This window comes from Pinus tabuliformis, chromosome 5_1 (genome assembly GCF_031772625.1).
Source record: "Pinus tabuliformis cultivar Carrire ecotype Pingquan chromosome 5_1, CPIR1, whole genome shotgun sequence".
Classification (NCBI taxonomy): Eukaryota; Viridiplantae; Streptophyta; class Pinopsida; order Pinales; family Pinaceae; genus Pinus; species Pinus tabuliformis.
The window spans coordinates 647,974,030-647,988,846 of record NC_142305.1 but is presented as its reverse complement, the minus strand read 5'-3'; positions in this window follow the sequence as shown (position 1 = coordinate 647,988,846).

Here is a 14,817-nt window from a genome sequence, read left to right as displayed (position 1 = left end):
GAGGATAAAAAACCATATGCTATCTATTACATCAGCAAAAATTTATCCCCTACTGAATTAAATTACACTGTTACTAAAAAAGAATTCCTCGCTGTAATACATGCTGTCAATAAGTTTAGACATTATATTACAGGCTATCCTGTTATCTTGTATACAGATCATTCTGCCATAAAATATTTAGCAAATAAGCCTGTCACAAATGGCAGAATAACTAGATGGTTGATTTTATTACAGGAATTCGATATCACAATCAAGGATAGGCCTGGCAAAGAAAACCCTGTAGCCGATTTTCTCTCAAGAATGCCAAAGCCAATCGATGCAGCAGCAGTTGAAGATCAATTTTCGGACGAAAATCTGTTTTCTGTTGCCGTTCAAACACCCTGGTATGCAGATGTTGCCAATTACCTCGCAGTAGGTAAACTACCAAAACACCTAACCCCTAATGAACGCAAACAGATTGTTCAGAAGAGTACTCGATTCTCGTGGATTGGGGGCTACTTGTTTCACATAGGGGTAGACATGCATATCAGGAGATGTGTTCGAGAAGATGAAATCTTTGACATCCTAAAAGCCTATCATGATGGAACATGTGGTGGACACTTTGCTGAGCGTAGAACTGGACATAAAGTACTGCAGACAGGATATTATTGGCCCACGATTTTCAGAGATGCAAAGAAATTTGTCCAAGCCTGTGACAGCTGCCAGCGAGCAGGACGTCCTAGTCAATCTGATAAGATGCCTATGAAACCACAGTTAGTCATTGAACCATTTGAGCGATGGGATCTTGATTTCGTTGGACCCATCAACCCATCATCAAATCAGAAAACATATATCTTGGTGGCAACAGAATATGTCACCAAATGGGTTGAAGCAGAAGCATTGCCAAGAGCCACAGAGGACTCTATCATACAATTCATGTTCCATCTATTTGTACGTTATGGCCTTCCAAGGGAAATAATTACAAACGGAGGACCACAATTTGCTGGGAATAGATTAGCTGCAACACTCAATAATTATCATGTCCAACATAAAATCACTACTCCATACCACCCACAGGCGAATGGACAAGTAGAAAGCAGCAATAAGGTAATAGAATCAATCCTAACGAAAATCATTGTGTCACATAGGCGTGATTGGGCTGCCAGACTACCTGAAGCACTCTAGGCCTATAGAACAACATGGAGAAGCACCAATGGTTACTCACCTTATCAATTAGTGTTTGGAAAACAACCCATTTTTCCCATAGAATTTGAAATCCAAACATTACGCACAGCACGGGAAGTTGGCTTAGATCTAAGTGAGGCACGGATTAATCGACTACAACAGATCAATGAGTTGGACGAAATTAGGCTCTCTGCACTTCAAAATACAGCACTGATTCAACAACAGCGAGCTAAATGGCATGATGCGCTCATTAAAAACAAAGTCTTCCATGAGGGAGACTGGGCTCTGTTGTACGACTCTCAGTTTCATGACTTCCCTGGGAAACTCCAGACTCGTTGGTTGGGACCATACGAAATCCAGAAGGTACATGAAAATGGAACCCTTACTCTAATCACCATTGATGGTTCTGGATATGCCTTCAAAGTAAATGGCCACCGAGTTCGTCTCTATTGCAAACCACTCACTCGGGAATCCTTCTGCCAGTAGCTACGCCGAGACACTGATATGGAGATTTTAGGAGAGGAAGAGAAGTCTTCCTCACCTGTAATTCATTAAGGAATTCATTTCTTTTTACAATTTGTACATAAGTTCTTTTCTTTGAGTCGTTCTTGTACATATGTTTGAACTAATGTTTTCCTGTCATTTTTGCTGTTCCTTTTCTTTTTCAAAAGAACAACATTTTGATTTTTGCCATTCCGTTTCCAAAAGAATGGCATTTGTGTGTTTCTGCTGTTCCTTTCCTAAAAGGAACATCATTCTTGATTTCTGCTGTTCCTTTTCAAAAGGAACAACATTCTTGATTTCTGTTGTTCCTTTTCAAAAGGAACAACATTCTTGATTTTTGCTGTTCCTTTTCAAAAGGAACAACATTCTTGATTTTCTGCTGTTCCTTTTTCAAAAGGAATGGCATTTGCTTGTTCTGCTGTTCCTTTTTCAAAAGGAACGGCATTTGCTTGTTCTGCTGTTCCTTTTCTAAAGGAACAACATTTCCATTTTTGTTGTTCCTTTTTCAACAGGAACGGCATTGCTGCTTGTTTGCTGTCCCTTTTCCAAAGGAACAACATATTTTGATTTTTGTTGTTCCTTTTTCAAAGGAATGCCATTTTTGCGTCTTTTTCTGTTCCTTTTTCAAAGGAACAACACTGTTCCTTTTTCAAAAGGAATGTTATTTTGATTGTTTTGCTGTCCTTTTCCAAGAGAATAGCATTTTTTTTTTAATTTTTGCTGTTCCTTTTTCAAAGGAACGACATTGGTGTGTTTTGTTGTTCCTTTTTCAAAAGGAACGACATTTGCACTTTTGATATCTATGCTCCTTTGTTGGAACACCACTAGCATACTTTTTCTCTCCTTGTGAAACAACTCATTCCTTTTGCTGATCTAAATTGAGGATGCTTCTTGCTCCTGTTCTTTCAAAGTCTTTAAGATACAGCTATGCACTTATGCAATGAACACAAAATCACAACATACTGAAATCCGCAAATTATAAATCGCTATCTTTATAAGGCTCTGTATTGGTAAGAGGACAAAAGGAAGGACACACTTATTCATCATCTTTTGCTGTCATTGTCTTACTAATTTTGCTTTGATTGGTTATCTTTATCATGACAATCCCTTTAATCCTCTTTGATTATTATTTAGGAATAAGAGCAAAGGGTTTATATCTTCCTATTGAGATGGTAAGACTTCTTCCACCATTCCTACTCTTAAGGAGTGTTGAACCACCCTTTGTGTATAAATAAGGAAAAGTGCTTTATGAAAAAGAAAAAAGTAAAGATGAATTATAAGTTGTCAAATGCAGGATAGGGGGTCTCATCAAGAGCTAGCCTACCATGATCATGAGGATGGAAGTGAAGTGGCATTCCCACTATGGCCACCACACCAGGGATATGGTCCAAAAGGTATATCAAATAAACAAACCTTGGAACCAGAGGTCTCATCACGAGCCGGCCTACCCACTTTTTTCTCCTTGCTCGTGAATGGCATTATGGCTAACTGGTTACCAAGCCAGCATAATGGCCTACACTTTGACATTACACTCCTTAATATACACATAAAGGATCATGGTTCCAGGGGTGAAATAAACAACTCTTCCAAGGTTATGGACACCTGTCGGCAGCAGAGCACTGTTAATGGTATTGAAGTCACATTGGTTACACCAATAAGTAAGATACTAATACTCTTTTGTTTCTTATATCCTAGGAACTAATCATATATTATTTCCCGACTTTATATCGCATGAACATTTATTACCACCAATCATGGCCAAGTAAGTGACAATGACCACTTGAGATTTGGTAAGTACGATAGACGTCCTATCCCCCCAGCCTCGCATCATATCACAGCAGCCTCTTATGTAATAGGCGATCCAACTTTATGCCTCAATTTCAATAATTCGTTGTTTTTCTAAACATGGCATATTTTTATACGTTGTTCCTTTATGACTCTGTTGCAGATCAGGTGCTGCTCCTTTATTTGACGGCTGGGACAGCCTATCACATTGTGGGGGGGGAGGTTAACCTCATTATTCCCCGGATTATGTGTTAGCTCACTATTCAGGAAAGATAGTGTACTAGCGTATGGCACGGCTTAACGGCATGATATTTCTATTTTTTACACAAGTTGCTGTTCATAAGACATTTCTGTTGCATACTCTGTTTTTTTCAAAATCTTGCGATTATTACCCTCTCTGTGTTTCAAATAGCACAAGCAGTTGTTGTTCCACTGAGAATCCACAGTGAAACCATTGGAGGAAGGGCAATTTGAAGGGAACCTCAGGTGTTGATAGTCTCTGTTGCTGCCCGGGAGATCCTGGAAAAGGCAGGGTGGCTGACTTATCTCAACCGCTTGCAGGAGTCTAACGAAACAGTGGCAATTGAATTCCTGCAGAATCTGCAGGAGGATTACTCCATAGTAAGGGGGAGACAGATATCACCGATGATATAATCGCAGAAGTCTCAGGACTACCAGCCACCGGACCTGTATGGACACTAAAAAAGGAAAGACTACAGAAGATTATAGAAATCTTCCAGGACGAAGGCTAGAGCTTGACGATTAAAGGGAAGGGAGTTCTGCCAGTGACGCTAGAAGACCCCTGGTAGAATTAGCAAGAACCGTGCAAAGCTACATCACCTGTGAGGGTAGAAAAGACGTGGTAAGACCACGACATCTTAAACTCTTAGCTGTTCTAAAGCAGAAATGATTTGTAAATCTGCCTGCACTTTTGAATTCATTACTTCATGACGTTGCACGAAGCTTAAAAATGGCACAGCATGTAGAGTCAGTTGTCAGTCACTACGGGTTAATTCGATTAATTGTTAGTCATAGCCTCACCTAGCAGCAAAGCAACTGGGAAGAGCCAATTGCAATAATTGAGGGAAGGGTGATAGCACCATCCCCAAAACGTAAGCATACTACCAACACACTAGAATGTCCAGAAAAATGCAGAGAATTAGTAAAACAAAAACATGTTACTAGTACATCTGAACGTCCAGAAACACGCCAGGAATCAGCGAAGCGTAAGCATGCCACCAGTACACCTGAACAGCCAGAGAAACACAAAAAATCAGTCCGGTTAGCTCGGATATGAGGAAAGCTGGAAAAGATCTAGGAAAGCACCAGCCAGCTAGTAGAAATTGAGGACGAGCAATCCTCACGGCCATAAATAGAAGTAGAGCAAGCTGAAGGAGAAGAGAAAGAAGAGGTCGAGCAATCTGAAGAGGAGGCCGAACAATCTGAAGAAGAAAATGAGGAAGAAGCTTAGCATTCTGAGGTAGAAGCTGAACAATCCAAGTAGGAGGAGGAAATGGGACAGCAGGAAGGTAGCCCACCACAGGACCCAGTGGGAGAAGATGAATTGGCCGTAGTTTTGGCCAATATGGGTGAGTATGTCCAACCTTCCAGTCCAACAGACCTCCATGACAAACCCCAAGAAGAAAATGCATCTGAAAAACCACATGCAGAAGAGGCAGAAGAAGGAAATCTTCCTGTTCATGATGAAGAAGAGATAAGAGATACTGAACAGGAACAATCCGTTCCTAAAGCACCAGAGGAAATTTCGGAGGAAGTAGGAGCAGAAAAAGAAGTTGCCCAGGAAGTGACGGAACCAGTTAAGGTTCCCACCCCAGAACAGTGAAGAAACACCCTAGGAGAAAGATCCAGGGACTAGTCACAGCCCAAACCGCAGCAGTCAACCTACTGTTCCTTCTAATGAAACACTTGAAATTAACGAATTGCGAAAGGAGCAGCAGAGATTATTGAGCATAATAGCCCAGCTCCACCAGCAGATCAGGATCCTGAAAGCAAGGCAAAGGGTAAGGAAGACTGCAGGGAAGAAAAAGGTGACCATTACAGTAAAAATCCGCAAGGCAAAAAGGCGGAGGACTAAAAATCGCCCTGTTGTTCAAAACCCTGCTGAAAATCCAGCTGCTGTTCCAAATGATGCTAAGGAACAGATTGTTGTTCCATTTGAAAAGGAACAACAGCAAATTGTTATTCATGTTAAAATAGAAATGGATGATATGATGACTTGTGACAAGGAAATCCAGAAGGAGGCACCACCCTCAGGGGTGATAAGGTTTCTGAACTCAAAACAACGCAATAAGAAAGTTCAGGTCAAACTCCCGGCCTCCACTGCTGCATGGAGAAGAGATCCAAAGACAGTAACCTTGCGCAAGGGATTGAAACAGGCTCATTAAGAAGCAGAAAAGCTTAGGGAGCAAACGGTCCCTCACGAGAAGTATGAAGAACTACAACAACAACTAAGGAACGTCAATCAATCCGAAAGCCAGGCCTTTGAAGGATGGCGGAAGGAACAAGAGAAAGTTGCAAAGGTAACTCGTAGGCTAGATACTGTTATCAAGTAGATGGATACCTTGTGTTCTTTATACAATGATGTTTTAGCATGTAGGGCCCCTGCCAAAAAACTATGCTCTGTTTTTACTGGAACGGTATTTACAATTAAAAATAAAAGCTGTTAAAGCAGGCGCCCCCATACAAATTAACACTGTCAATGACTTTATAGACTGCTGTAAACATTACGGGGTGAAGCTCCGGAGATTGCTATGTGAATTCTATTTGCATAACCTCGTGCTAGATCAGGAGACTGAGCTGAACCCTGGCCCTTTTGTTGGAGACATCTAATTGCAAGCATTCATCTCATTCGGGGTTAATCAGATTAAATGGCTCAAAGCCTATAATACTTTCCAGAGGCAGGAAAATGGCCTAGATTTGTGGGTAAGGGCTGAGCCTAGGGACCTAGTGCAGTTGTGGAAAGCACATAGAAACCTCATGAGGACTCCGGGTGTCATTGAAACATTAGGACCCATGCATGAGGCACTCATTCGACAAATTTTAGAATATTTTCTTTCTATCAAAGACCTCGCCATTGATGCCGCCAAATTTCGGTACCGAATTTCTAATCCGAATATCCAGCTCAGGGAACCGTTTAAGTATGAGAATTTTGAATTAGCTTCCAACCGTTTGCACCTCTATGGAGAAAGTATTTTGAGAGCAGGGCCATCCTGGTTAGGATATAGATTCCGCAGTCCAATTATTTGGCACCCTGCACCTAGGTATCAAGCCCTGTATGAGATGCCTGAGGGTCAAACAGGCCAGTTCTTTGACTACCTAGTTACTCATCACGGCTGTAGGCCTCTGCATGAGATTCCTTCTCTAGCCTATTCTCTCACTGCCTTGCATGTCAACTACAATGTTTTCATGAGGGCATGAAACAGGGTAAGCAAGGGGGTGTGTGGAGTACTAAAAAGGTATGTTTTTGATCATTTTAGTGGCTTTTCAGTAGAACTTGTGAACCTTTTTGCATCATGAACTTGGAAAACAGTGAAGAATTATAACAAAACATGTGAGATTAATATGCAAGACTTAACCGTTGATAATTTTCATTCTTCTGTGCAGGAAAGGGTGAAAACGAGGAGTTTATGTTCCAAAGAAAAAGACAAGAACAGGGTAACTTCTGTCCCTTTGACGGGGGACCGAGTGCAAACAAGGCTAAGAAAATCAAAGCAAACCGACCCGGAAAAGGAGGAGATGACACCAGCTCGGCGGAGGAGAAAAGAGATGATTAATGATTAACAGTTTGGTGATTGCTGCATTATCTATCTTGTTACTTAGATATCTCCGCCGTCACCCTTATATAAAGGGACAACACTGTTAGCTTTGGGGGGATTATGCTTTTATGTAATTTCTGTTAAAGATCAAACTTTGATCATCGAGTCTCGTTGAGAACTGGTTCATTGTACTTTTGTTTTATGCATTAATACAAACTTGGTGATTATCTTATCTCTGCATCTGGATTAACTTAAAGCGGTGTACCCTTGGAGGCTAAGGGCCCGGCCCCGGAGGACACTTGCTTCTGTATCACTACGATTTGATTTCTGTGTGGTTTGCTTATCGTCATTATTTGGTAATCTGATATGCTTTATAAGTTGACATCACATGCTCTGTTAAGATTAATTCATTAAGGTTTTTACAGACAGAACTGTTGTATTGACTCTGCATTATATTACTGATCCTTTCAGAGTTGATTGAATGTTATTAGTCTTGACCGAATATTATTACTGTTCGTTACAGAGCTTTTGTGCTGTACATTCATGTTATAGAATTCATCCGAAAGTTGTGTTCTTTACGATTGTTGGATTCAGAAGTAATGCTGTTCCATTTTGAAATGCAGTCGTATTCCTGTTAATTAAGATTGATGCTAGATCAGATTACTCTTCAAGCGTGTTGTGTGCGTATATGATTTCCAAGCGTTGTTCCATAACTTATCAGTAATTAGCGATGTTCTATTAGTGTGTGCTACTTGATTTGCCTTAAGAATGAAAGATTGTTGTTTGATTACGATGAGTGCATTTGGGTTAGTAGATTCAGTTTGATCACCACTCGCGAGACTTAGTTGTTTAATTGCTGTTCCATTTCAGAATTGCTGTTCCATTTTAGAATTGTTGTTCCATTCCAGATTTGCTGTTCGATTTCTTATTTGCTGTTCCATTTTTCTATCTGCCGTTTCATTTACTCGCATTTGTTGTTTTGGCGTGAGAGACGATCTAAGGCTATAGTGAGCCTCAGAATTTACTGTCTAGCTCCTAGACCCGTGGTCCATGCTCTAATTTCCTTTCCATCAGTTTCCAAAGGGATGGGTTATCACTGCCGAACCCTTGACTGATAAGTTGCCGAGTTTTCTGAGTGTGTGATTTATTCCTTTGAAGTAACTTAGTTATAGGCAAGCATCCGTTTACTCTTGTATTTTTGAACGTTGTACTACTAGCATTACTGTGACAAATGATAGCCTCAGACCGAGACACTCTTTGAAATAACAAAATGCTCCCGCATTGACATATTAATGTGAGGTAATTAGAGGTGAAAGAGACCCTTTTTATAGCTCTACAAGCTACACCAAGGGGTGTGAGACGAATTAAGGATACGAGAGCAATGTGCCCTGCTAGTGATTAGTGAAATCAACACCAATAACTAGAATATTTTTGAGGAGAGGCACAAGCCTTTAAATAAAAAGAAGAGATCATAGAGCGAAGCCAATAGTTGGAAGCATTGATTGAACAGGCTTGGAATGAGCTCCCAGAGCTCAAGATTCCAGCAGAAGAGGCCTCTGTGGAGAAGATTCAAAAGCTGGCCGCTGCAGTCAAAGAATCTAAGGATGAAATCAGACAAGTTAGTGTTGAGTTGCAGCTAAAAATATCAGAATTACAATTAAAGTTACAACTTGCTACCCCTCCAAAAGTCAGAGAGCGGCACAAAGATGCTATTCAAGAAGGCATGGCTACCTTGGCAGATGTAGTCAAGGGATGCATTGAGTTGTTTGAGAAGGCCATGGAGTTGTGGACCTCATTGCAGGAGGATCCAACTCTACAAAAGATCGACACAAACATTGGGGAAATGAAGCACTAGTTTGACAACATCAAATCAATAACATGGACCTTAGCACATGTGCAAAGGTTCGCCAGACTGTAGGAAGGCAAGTTAATTCAGAATGAGATCGACGAGTTGTGTTGTGAGGAAGCAATCACTTCTTTGAGGATGTAGTCGTGGAAAGATGAGGTGAGTCAGTTAACTCTGTCAATATAGAGCAAGCTCAAAGGAATGCAATATACTCAGAGGACCATGGGCCTTGCAGTTGAAGGCCCCACTATTGAAAATTTGGTCGAAGAAGGGCAACAGGCTACTACGCAGGGAACAACAGATCTCTAGGTTTTGAAGATCGATTTTAGTGAGATGCAAGAAAAGAATGAGGTGCCACCAACAGAGTGACTTGAGGACGAGTCACCAAATTATGTTGGGGGCATATTGGGACAGGGTCCCTTGGGGTAGATTTTATAGTCATTTTTTTCTAATTATGTAAAGTCTCTGCATTTGAGGAGTGGAGTGTGAAGGTCAAAAAATTCAAAGGGGTTTTAATCCCTTAGTTGTTATAAGATAGTATGTTTTTTGACCTGTCCATGGTTCAAGAACCATGGTATTGTAATGGAAAAATCTATATAAAGAAGTCTTAGTGCTATCACTTAGAAGTCTTCCCTAGAGGTTATCAAAAGAAGGAATAATCCGAGTTAACCGCAAACCAATATTTAGACTCAGGTTCTAGCCAACCTAAGTCCAAATAGGGCTCTCTCCTTATAATTTAACTTTGTTTGGGTAGGATTTTAGGCTAGTTCTTATTGTTCATAATGTTTTGATTTTGGTTGGGTGGTGGAATTCTAGGAACAGATGGGTAGAGCTAGCTTCTTCAAGCCATTTGGCTATGGAGTCAATAAAATGATAGCATAACTGGATCAGATCATTAAAGGGAGTGTTTACAGGGCAGGCTAACAAATCAAAAGGAAAATCTTCAAGGGTTGATGGATGGAATGATTCTAACCAGGGCAAAAGGGCACTTAAGAATCCTTGGACCCGGATTATAATGAGGAACATGGGGTGATCATCAACAAAGGGCAATTAAGAATCCTTTGCTACATAGACGACAAGGAAAACTACAAAAGCTAAGGAGCAACTAGGAATCCCCTAGCTAAGATAGTTTAGCAGAAAACATTAAGAATGTAAACAGTCAAGTCAGAGTGCATTGAAGCAAATTCTGAAATATCATTCCTAGTTTAACATTCAGATTTAATAGAAACACATATGATTATTAAGAAACATAAGGAAAAACAATAATACACATGAGAGAATACTTATTTGATTTTCGATTTACACAAGAATCCTGTAAAATGTCTGAACTTTATTCCATGATCCAGCAAGCCAATCCAGTTTTTGATATAATAAAACTTTGATTTGAGTGAAAAGTCTATAGAAATGTCTTTGAATCCACCCCTAGATACTTCGTAATGTGAAGTATTTATACAAAAAAATTACAAAATATCTCATAATAGTTTGAGATTTAATTAAGGAAATAAAAATATCTTCAAGCATGAAGATAGAGACGGATGGAAAACTGCATCATGTTGTCCCTCTTATTGTGGTAGTGCTGGCTATTGCAGTTGAGTTTGAGCCCTTTTAAGCAGGCTGATATTTATACGTTGGAATCATCTTTATCTTTCATATTTCATTGATACTCTTTAACCTACTACTCTTTGACCCTGTTTATCTGTCTCTTACCTGCCTTCAGATTTACTGTGGTAACTTATAGTAAATCTGTCATCTTTTCCCACCATTCATCCTCAGGTAATTTTACTTTGAGCATTCTTCTGTAGATCTCGTTTGCCTCTGTGTATTTAGAAAAATTAGGCTTGGTGACAAACAAATGTTTCACCTCATGCTCTAGAAAGAACAGATTCTCTAAAGTATCATACAATAATTTCCCTGTTGGCAAGGCCTTGATACCTGAAGTGATTGCTTGATCCTTTGCCAACTTCCTTAATCTGTCAATGTAGTCCAATTGGGTCATAAGTTTATCATGGATGACCATAGGACTAGGAAGGAATTTATGCCTCAAAATTTGAAACTTGGCCATGAATCTGTCAATGCCCACCTACAAGTTATGGCATTTTTCCTCTAGGTTTACCATAAGGTTTCTTTTGGAAAGAACCTTTTTGAATTCTACGATGGCTTCAATTCTTTCCACTACACCAAGATCATTAAGTTCGTGCCTGTTCTTGTTGTTCAAGAAGTGGATGAGTCAATTAACATCCTTAGGCTGGTCTCCTAAATCTTCCCTTACTTTCTTAATAGCCTCAGTGGCTACTTTCACTAGTTCTATTTACTCAAATATTACTTGAATTGATGGCCAAATTGATGAGCCCCAAAAATGGACAATTATTTGGGCTCATTCAACCTCCTAATTTGACTTAATCCACCATTCTCATTAGTTTATTGCATGTTTTTGATTATATTTATGTTAATAGAGTGAATTTGGTTAGTCATTATGCCAACAAGTCTAATGGGTGCTTTGTGTAGCCTTTTTTGTCAACTTGGAGACGAAATTGAAGGTCTTAATGAGCACTTGGCAGCCAAATTCGTGGGAGAACAAGCTAGAGGATTTGTAGGAAGGTGTCCCCTTCATTTATGGGCCCTTACCTTGAATTCTCCACCATCAGCTCGGAGTTCAAGGGCCACCGAATCAATCAGCACAAGGGCAGCCAAGCAAGTCAAGTAGGACTGCTGTTAACTCCAAGTTTTGGGCAGCCGAGTCCCTAAAGTTTAGGAGGACTGTTGGGTCCTCAATTTGTATAAATAAGAAGGCTTAGGGCCTCATTTTGGTTAGCCAGTGGATGTTAGCTAGTTAGCCAGTAGATAGTAGCTAGTAGTTAGTCATTTCATAGCCTTGTTGTAGTCATTTTGTAATTCGATTTGTAGGCAATAGATTAGCTTTGCTTTCAGCTCATTCTCAAGCTCTCCTTGTGGACAGTTTTGATGTAACTCTTCATTCTTGATTAATAAATATGAATCCAGCTTTGCACCAGCTCTAAATCTCTCTTGGGAGGCTGTAGCTCTTGGGGTTGGGCCCATCTCAAGCGCCCAGTACCTCCCTTGTTTATCTTTATGTGTGTTCGCTGCATTCTTAAAATAAAGTCTGCTCCTTAGATTTAATTTGTGCTTTGTTACTTAGGTTGATTTTGATGGTTGAAGTAGCTTTTTATGTTTAGGATGGATTGGTAGGAGTTAGTCATGCATTTATATCTCTTTGATAATGTTTTGTTCACATGCTGTACGTGATTCTTGTCATGAATAAGGTTGTTGTTCACTGATCTCATTAAACTGTTAGATAGATCATCTAATATTTTGATTATATGCAAGACGTAGTTGGTTTGATCAGGTAAACACTATGCAGGGCACCTTCATCACCTCCTCGTTCATCTGAGCCTTGTCCAGATCAGCTCCTCCATCACCAAGTCTGTTTCCTCATCTCCCATCTGCTCTTTTGCCACGTAACCCTACCTTCTTGCCTTTCCATTGCCTAAACCTTATTTGATGCAAGCTAGACTTCCACACCCTCTCATCACCTCATCCCTCAGTCATTGGGTCATTCCAGGCCCCTACCCTACCTCCCTACCCATTCTTGCATTCTCTCCCACTCACCTATCAGTCAAAAACCCAATCACGAAACATCCTGTAGAAGAATTACAGAACTTCCTGTAGAAACCCCTGCAGACTTCCTGTAGAAGTTCATAAACACGGTTGCATGGCATCCTTACTTTGTGAAACTCTCTGAAAGGATGATAGGGATCCCTTAGACCCTCTCCGAGTCTTCCCAACCTTTTCCAAGCATTTCTCCTCCTTGATCCACCCCTGCACGGTGAAAAGCCAGTTAAAAGCACATGCATGATAATTCTAATAACTTAAACAAAAATACAAAAAGATGTTTTCTTGAGATAGTGATAACTTAGACACATGCATTTTACCTTCCTAGAAGTAATGGCATCTCTTCTCGTAGTTTGCATTCTCATTTTTGCATCAGTAGGACTAGTTGGTAGAATTAGGGTTTGCTAGGGTTTGTATTTCTTTTTGGCTTTCAGTTTCTTTCCGCAAGAAGATTAGCTTCCTTTGAGTTAGCTTTCATCCATCAGTTAAAAGGCTTCTTCTAAGAGCTCATAGAAGTTGGCTTAAGCTCCTAGCGGACCTGTGCCTGCTGACCAAGTGACAGCTGCGGCAAGAGCTAGTACTTGTGCATACAGCACCGTCGCTTCCAAGTTTGTTACGAACTACCGGGTTGATAAAATTAAAGAAGGGAGTTCCAGGAGTTGTAGCACTATTTCTACAATACTGGAGCCCACCATCTTTTTGGCGCCGTTGCCGGGGAGGCGTCAGAGTATTGGTGATTGTCGCTTTTCTTCTATTTTCCACTACAATCTTCTGCTAAGTAGTTTATTTCATTTCCATTATGCAATTTTGTTTATGCAAAAGTTGATTAGCATTTCCCGCTTTCATAGATTATCATTTCAATTCCGCAATTTCATTTCTGCAAGCGTAGATTAGCATTTCAATTCCGCAAGCGTAGACTAGCATTTCATTCCTGCAATTTCATTTGAGCAAAATAGATTAGTCCTTTCCTACTTTCATTTCAATTCCGCATTTTCATTTTAGCAAGATAGTTAGTTGCAGTTCAATCTATTTCAGTTTTGCAAGTAGAAGTAGAAAAAAGAAAAAATCAACCAAAAAGATTTCATTTCATGCCTTGTAGGAGTAGAGATAAGTTAGAAAAAATGATTGCACAACACCCCCACTACTTCACACAGCCAACATTCTCTCTTCTTCGATGGCTGTTATTAAAGAACCCTTAGGTGGACAACAAGACATATTTGAAGAACCCCTAGGGGAGAAGAAGAAGAAAACATTCCTCTGAAGCAAATGGCTACAAGCAGAAATGTTGGGAGCAGTCCCTTGTCCAAAGATGAATTTGAAGATCAGATAGAAGATTTCAAGAGTGATATGAGGCAATTCCTTGCCATGCAACTGGATACCTTGCAGATCCAACAGAAGCAAGAGGAAGCCAAGAGGGCTTTGGTCATTTTTTGTCCTAGGTGCACTAGAAAGCATCTTAGGAACGAATGTCCATTGTACTCCATAGAAGTGTGTTTTGTCTGTGAAGAATACCATCCTACAGATCAGTGCCCTTCCTTACCCAGATTCAAAGCTGCATATCAGAGAGCCAAAGGAGCCACTGAATCACTCTATTATATGAACCAAAAGAGGCCACATGGACCTAGATCTTATCAGTGGGAACTGCAAGGGACATCTGAGACCTATTATGACCCCTATCAAGCCACTTTCATGCCTTCTTGGGGTCCCCCTGCTCATCCTTCCTCGTTCACACCTCCTCCTTGTTCCTTCACAGATCCATATTATGCCCAACCAACTGCTCATTTGTTTCACTCTTATGCTCAACCACAACCTCACTGGAATGCACCTCATCAGGAGTGGAGGCCCCAGTACAACTCTCATCCCGCTCATTTTCCTCCACCACCTGCTCATCCACAACCATCGCCTCCTCCTCCACCAAGGCAACCCCAAATGCCTTCTCAACCACAACCCCATCCACATCCATCTCAATTACACACCTCCACTCAACTACCCGTACCACCATTTCCAAAACCATACAATGGAGCAGCTCAACCCAATTGCAAAGCTGAGGCACAACATATCCAAATGACTCCTCTTGAGCTCAATGATCTTCACCATAGCTCAGGAAAAGCA